The 7,655-nt window shown below is 39.9% G+C and overlaps 1 pseudogene; it reads left to right on the forward strand.

Annotated features, from left to right (window-relative positions):
- The first annotated feature begins 6,481 nt into the window (after window positions 1–6,481).
- LOC149313883 (U2 spliceosomal RNA) lies at window positions 6,482–6,618 on the forward strand (annotated as a pseudogene).
- The last annotated feature ends 1,037 nt before the right edge of the window (window positions 6,619–7,655 follow it).

A 7,655-nucleotide genomic window follows, 5' to 3' on the forward strand; every position in this document is an offset into this window, starting at 1 on the left:
ATGTAATTTATTTATTTATTTAAAAAGTTTAAAACAGTAAAGAATAATTTGAGCAGTATAAAAGCATATGCAACCATTTAACAAGTTAAAACAATGTAAAACTATACACATGTATAAATTGGGACAAAATAATTAAATCTGAAAAGATTTGATGAGAAGCCATGTTTTAACTTTTGGGTGGAATGAAACCTGCATCAGCACCCATTGGGGCTAAAGGAGGCATTCTACCACCGGGATAGCATAGTTGAGAAGGCCCTGTTCCACATCCTCAAAGAGTGTAGTGCGGGAGGACTCTTCTTTGCTGCTATCTCTCTGGCTTTTGCCTTATATTTTCTAGTTAATAATAATAATATTTATTTATATTCAGCTTAATCACTCAGAATTCAAGCGGATTACAACAATAAAACAAGATGCAGTTAAAAATTCTAAAAAAAACAACCCCTTATCCCTCCCCCCCCCAATATAAAAACATAGTAATACTAAAAAGAGATTAAACCAGAAGGACATTAAAAATAGTATAAAATAACAGTTAAAATAAGTAGGAGATTTGTAGGCTGTATATTATAGCAGGGTCCAGACAGGATGGAAATGAGGATGGAGAAAAGAGGAGAAAAAATGGAGGGGGGGGGGAAGCAGGTAAATGGAGGTGGTCTAGTCTGGAAAGGCCTGCCGGAACAGATCCGTCTTAATAGCCTTCTTAAAAGTTTTCAAGGTGGTAATCTGACGGATCTCGTCTGGCAGGTCGTTCCAGAATATAGGAGCAACTGCTGAAAAGGAATGCTGGGTCACTGCCGAAAGGCTAGTCCTCTTTGGTTGAAGCAGATTCTTCCCAGCAGAACTAAGAGGGCACGGAGGATGATATGGGAGAAGGCGTTCCCACAAGAAGTCATAACCAAGCCATATAGAGCTTTAAAGGTTAAAACCAACACTTTGTATCTTGCCTGGAAACTAACAGGCAGCCAGTGAAGGGATTTTAAAACTGGTGTAATGTGGACAAATCTATATGTGCCAGTAACCAGCCTGACTAACATATTCTGTACCAATTGAAGTTTCCGAACTTGACACAGAAGTAACCCCCTGTAGAGCGCATTACAAAAGTTGAGCCGAGAGGTTACCAATGCATGTACTACTGTTTTAAGGTCTCCCGGCTCCAGGAAGGGGCTCAGCTGGCATATCAAATGAAGCTGATAGCAAGTGCTCTTGACCGTCGCATCCACCTGAGCCATCAGTTGAAGCGACGAGTCCAGGAGCACCCCCAAGCTGCGGACAGATTCCGTCAGGGAAAGTGTAACCTCATCCAGAACTGGCTGACATAACTCCATTTCCGGATTAGGGGTCCCTACTGCAAGTACCTCCGTCTTGCCTGGATTCAACTTGAGTTTGTTTTCCCTCATCCAGTCCAATACCGCATTAAGACAGGCATTCAGAGGAGAGATGCCCGCCTTAGTCACTGCAGCAGTCTGAGACATAGAGAAATATATTTGGGTGTCATCAGCATATTGATAACACCCTGCCCCATGTCTCCAAATGATCACACCCAGCAGCTTCATGTAAATGTTGAACAGCATTGTGGACAGAATCATGCCTTGAGGGACACCCAACCTGAGCTCCCTCTTGGCCGAATAACTGTCCCCAAGTGACACCATCTGGAATCTTCCCAAGAGGTAGGACCTGAACCACTGCAAAGCAGTGCCCCCGATACCTAACTCCCTCAGACGTTTCAGAAGGATACCGTGGACAATGGTACTGAAGGCCGCTGAGAGGTCCAAAAGCACCAGCAGGGTCACACTTCCCCTGTTGGTGCCCAGACAGAGATCATCGACTAAGGCGACCACAGCCATCTCAACTCTGTAGCCTGCCCTAAAACCGGTTTGAAATGGATCTAGAAAATCCATTTCATCCAAAACTCCTTAGAGTTGAATGCTCTCTCAGTTACCTTGCCCAAAAATGGTAACAATGAAACAGGCCTATAATTGTTTCTGTCCAGCAGGGTCAAGGGAAGGCTTCTTTAGAAGAGGTTTAACCACTGCTTCCTTAAGACAAGATGGAAAATAGCCTTCCCTAAAGGAAGCATTGATTATGTTCTTTAATAATAACCTAATGGCATCACCCCCCTGGACGGCCAGCCAAGATGGGCAAGGGTCGAGAGAGCAAGTCGTCTTTTTCACGCAACCAAGAAGCTTGTCCACATCCTCGGTACTGAAGAACTGAAATTGATCCAGAATAACAGTATAGGCGGAGACGCTGGATACCTCTCCTAACAACTCAGTTTTAAAGCCGGCATCCAAGTCGGCTCTTATCTGAGAGATTTTGTCTGTGAAGTGATTGTTAAAAGTGTCACAGCAAGCGGTAGATTCTAGCAAAGGATTCAGGGTGGGGGGGTAGCTGAGTTAAATCCCTAACCACCCTCAGTAGCTCTGTCGGACGATACTTCGCAGATGCAATAGATGCAGAACAGAAAGGCTTCTTAGCTGCATCTATCACCATACCATAGGATTTAAGATAAACCCTATGGTGTGTCCTGTCAGATAGGAGTCGAGATCTTTGCCAGTTATGCTCAGGTCGTTGTCCAACCTGCTTCATTCTCCTGAGATCTTCAGTATACCAGGAGTTGCTGTTAGAAGCGGGCTGGAAAGGACGCATGGGAGTGATAGTGTTTATATCCCTAGTGAGGTTGTTGTTCCAAGTGTTAACCAAGGCTTCAACACTATTGCCGGCACTACCAGCCATCAAACCCTCAAGGGCCTCTTGGAACCTAGTGGGTTCCATCAGCCTTTGAGGGCGGACCATACGAATTGGTCCTCCACCCCCGATGGAGGGAACAGTGGTCTTCAGCCCAACCTTCACCAGGAAATGATCCGTCCATGATATCCACATTGAGATATTAACTACCTCCACCCACGGATGTGCCTGCTCCATGTAGAAGACTGCATTGAGGGTATGACCTGCGCAATGTGTGGGCTCAGAGACTATCTGGGAAAGGCTCATGTTTGTCATGGTAACCATGAACTCCCGAGCTGCACCTGAAAGATTTGTCAAGCTGGCCTCGAGGAGGATGTTGAGGTTTCCCAGGACCAACAGCCTATGTGACTCCAGCAGCAGCTCTGAGAGCAGTTGTTTCAGTTCGGCTAGGGAGTCTGTTAGGCTACAGGGTGGATGATAGACCAACAGAATCCCCAGACTTTCTCTAGTCTTAAGGCCAAGATAAATACACTCGATGTGGGTCGTCTCACAGAGATGTATCCTGCTTAAGGTAAGATTATCTTTATGGACCAAGCCCCCCCCCCTCGCCCACGTCATCTTACCTGCTCCCTGACGGAGTACCCAGCTTGTAAGGTCCGAGCCCAAACAGATGAGCTCTCATCACCCAGCCAGGTCTCTGTAAAACATACCAGGTCAGCCTTTTCATCCTCTAAAAGATCATGAATTATCTGAGTTTTATTTTTTACTGACTTGGCATTACACCAAAAGAGAGTAAGATTCCGTTGTTGGTCTGGCGTGCTCTCCTGTTCTATTGGGATAACTGGGTGAATGGAAGGGGAGATAGATAATAAACATTGATCTCTCCTTCCTCTGTTACTGCAGCAGCCATGTTGTGTCACAATTTCCTTCTATTTTTGGATGCATTTCCAGATTGTCCAAATAGTTCTATTACCAGCATCAAACAGTCTCCTGAAAGACTTTGTGTCTGCCATAATCATAACCTTCTCAGCTTCCAAAAGGCAAATTCACAATTATTTGATAATATTAATAATATTATTATTAATAATAATAATTTTATTTGTATCCTGCCTCTCTATCAAAGTGCCTGCTCTAGTGCCACAACAAACTACCATTCCCAGAATTCCATAACATTAAGCGATGACAGTTAAACTAGTGTCAAATCAAATTATTACAGCAGTTCAGATACAGTCCTAGTTACATAAGTAAATGCATAAACACATTATTTAACATTAGAGACATCCAGATGCCCCTTCCCCTGTTTTAATAGGCAGTCCATGTCTATGAATGGGGGGGGGGGGTTTACTTTAAGAGATAGAGTTTTGCCCATTTTGGGGGTGAAGATAATTTCTTTTTGTTTTGTCTGAATAACATTTAGTCTATAAAGATTGCTTTCAAAATATATGTGAGGGAATAAAGACTTCTTTGGACACACAGTAAAATGGAGGTACTATATATCATTGCACTGGTCTTTTGCAAGTTCTGGGAAGCTTTTGGTAAATTTTGTGAGGCCTGCTAATGGATTGGAATTTGTGAATATAATTCAGTACCCAAAAAAACTGTTGTAGAACATTTTAACCTTCCTAGACACACGATAGGTGATTTACAGGTTGCAGTCCTTGAACAAGGAAATTACAAAGAGAAACTGCTCTATTGAATTATATTCACAAATTCCATTCCATTAGCAGAGGTATGCACAAAGACAAGGGATTCATGGCATACTGCATATATTAATAAAAGATCCCTTGCTACTGCACATATAATGAAAGGAATCTTCTCAGACAATTTTGAACCTGGGAAACTGACTTTTTGTAAGCCAATTTATTGCTTTTACACATAAATGCTAACTAACCACTGTAAAGATCTGGAATACCTGTATCACTTTGTGCAGCATTTTGTAACTTACAGCAAGGATAATAATTGGCATTTTTCTGGATGCAATTACATTCCATCCCACAACTGTGTAAATTTGTTTTATACCTGAGCATTTATTATCACTCTGAACCACATCTAAAGAAGTGGGTTTATATCCATGAAAGTCCAAGTGAACGTAAAAACCAGTTTGTCTTAAAGCTTCTGCCACATTTTTTTTCATTTTTCCTCTCCCCCTTTCTTCCTCCTTTTAAAGCTGCAAGTGTCTCACACAGCTACTTCTTTTGAAAATCACCTTTTCAGAAGTGTGTCATGAACAAATAAATTAGAGATATGCCTTGAGCCAATCCAGAATATAATATAATATATAATAAATAAATAAAACTTTTATCCTTATCCCCTGCCTTCTTTTTGGATTGTTTAAAACGGAAGAGAAAATGGGTTGGAAAGGGCCTTTGATTTGGTTTTGCAGAATAACTTGCCTTGCTATTTTGACTTTTTTAAAGCTAACAATTTATCAGGTTTTCTTTTTTGTTTTATCTATTCATCATGGAAAAGTAGGGGGAGCATAGGGTTGCTTTTTAAAAAAAAGTCTTCATATCTTCCCTTTTTTCTTCATAATTTTTTCAAATGCTTGCGAGTTTCTAATTTCAAACCTTGTTTCTGCTCTCCGACATAAACCGTTTGAACAAAAACTATAATTGTAGGGAATTGGATGACTATATTTTGAATTTTACTCCTTGGAGACAGTTCTCTTTTAATGTATTATTTTGCAAGCCTATCCATGATTATGGGAATCACAGGAGGGATGGATGTATCTTTTTTTCTTGTAGGAATTCTTTTCACCCAGTTTATCTATATGTGTAGCTAACTGCTTATCATGTCTGCACTGGCAAGATCCCCTTAATTTGAACATGTAATTCAGTATCTATAATAGCATAGCTTTTGTTCCTAAATAGATAAGTGGGCAGAATTTCCCTGAAGTTTGGATTAAAATACTTTTCTTTTACTCTAACACCATTCTATAAAGATGGATGGGCACCACTGTCCCTACCACTCTAGATAAACACCAGTCACTGCCAATAAATGATATAAACATACACACCATACAAATTACCCACAATGCCAATGATAAAACATGAAATGTTGCATTAATTAAATCCATAATGCTAATTTTATCTATTAATCATGTAGTCAATGCTCATTCATCAAGAGAGAATAAAAAAGAAAGAGAAAGGAAAAAAATATATAGTGATCCCAACACCAATGCTAAGTGTTTTTCACACATCTGATTTCTGTTTACCTACAACAGTCCATACCACAGGAATTTCCCCTCAAATCTCAGTATTTCCCTCAAATCTCAGTAATATCTCTTCTGGGGCATGGGGGAGCTATAGTACATCAGTGTGGGTATAAATTTAAGCTAGATTCTCAATCTCGTCTGACGTTGCCATGAATCAGTGCTATGGAATTCTGGGATTTGTAGTTTTGTGAGAGATTTAGCCTTCTCTGTCAGAGCGCTCTGGTGCCACAACAAACTAAAATCTCAGGATTCGATAGGGTGGAATCATGGGAGGACCATTCCCACTACTATATACTGCAAAAGGAATTTCCGATCTTTATAGTGGTCTGTTAGTATTGATGTGTGAAAGCAATAAATCTGCTTACCAAAAATCAATTTCCCAGGGTTTAAAATTCTCTCTGATAAGATTGCCCCCCCCCCAATAAGCAGTAGTGAGGATCTTCTATTAAGTGTGCCATGAAGTCCTTGCCTTTGTTCATACTTCTAGTACTGGATTGGAATTTGTGGTATACAAATTGTTTAGCAACCTAACATTTTTAATGGAAACTACGCGGGAGTGAGATTTGCTCAAAAATACCATTCTTCTTTGCTTCTCGGCCTTTTGGCTAAGATCAAGTGTAGTGTAAAAATACCATTCTTTTTATCTGCATTTGTTAAAATGTGCTTGTCCTTTTCAGCAGTGCAGAAATATGGCAATTTTATAAACTCATATATCAATCTTTTTATTTATATGTCCTTTGCATTATATCTCCCAGAAATTCCAACAGGAGCCAAAGGTTGTTTTTTGAGTATTAATCTGCCCCTGTTCAAAATCATACCGACTTTGTTTAGCTGCAGAGTCTCTTCAGCTTGTTGATTTTTTACTGTCTTGGGACTTAGATTGGTTATATAAACTGAAACAATCTCTCTGTTTAAATTTGGAAGACAGATCTTTTCATTCTGTTTGCGGCCAAATAACAATGCAAACATGTCACAAATATTGCAGTAGACACGGTGTGCGGTCATTGTAGAAGAGCATTTGCCAAACCAATTTCTGGGTCATCTCCTTAAAACTTATTCAAAACATTTCATTGTTATGTGTATTTATTAGAGAACAAAAATAAGCTTTTTTTGTTGTTTACACAAGATTAATGGCTGGTTACTATGTCTCCCCATTTATTAGTTGTTTAGTTAATGTTGGAAAGCTGTAATACTGTGGTTGCTCTTATAGACTACAGTGAAGAAAAAGACAAAAAAGCCACACAGAGCCTGATGGTGGAGCACAGCACTGCAAACTGAAGAGGGAAAAAAGTAAGAAAAATTAAAGCAAGATACAAAATAAAATGAGTACCCAGTTTGTTGGGGGCAATTAGATTACAGATTGTAAATTGCTTAGAGAGTGCTGAGTTCACTGATAAGGGGTATAGAAATGTACATGCCATTGCTATGCTATTGCTATAGCCAAACAAACAACCTCAAAATGCCTTTTAAAAGCACAATAATCCAAAACAAGTATATTAAGATTATAATTACTGCAGTTGTTACAACTTTGTCACAAGTACTAGTTTGTTTACAAGGTAACAACTATTGTTATATTGCTAGTGTCCAGTACTACAGCTGTCAGACTGGTTCTGAAAAGGAGTGTCTTTCCAGCCTCATTACTCTAAAATGGAAAGCCCTGTTCTGTTCTGTAGAGACTGTAGGTGAGCGAACATCATGACAACATGGAAATGTTGTTGGGATAGGTTCTGCTTTTGCTTTTTCCTTTCTTCTCCTTAAT

The sequence above is a fragment of the Sceloporus occidentalis genome, unplaced genomic scaffold (assembly GCF_023333645.1).
Source record: "Sceloporus occidentalis isolate IW3139 unplaced genomic scaffold, rSceOcc1.0.p SCAF_4, whole genome shotgun sequence".
Taxonomy (NCBI): domain Eukaryota; kingdom Metazoa; phylum Chordata; class Lepidosauria; order Squamata; family Phrynosomatidae; genus Sceloporus; species Sceloporus occidentalis.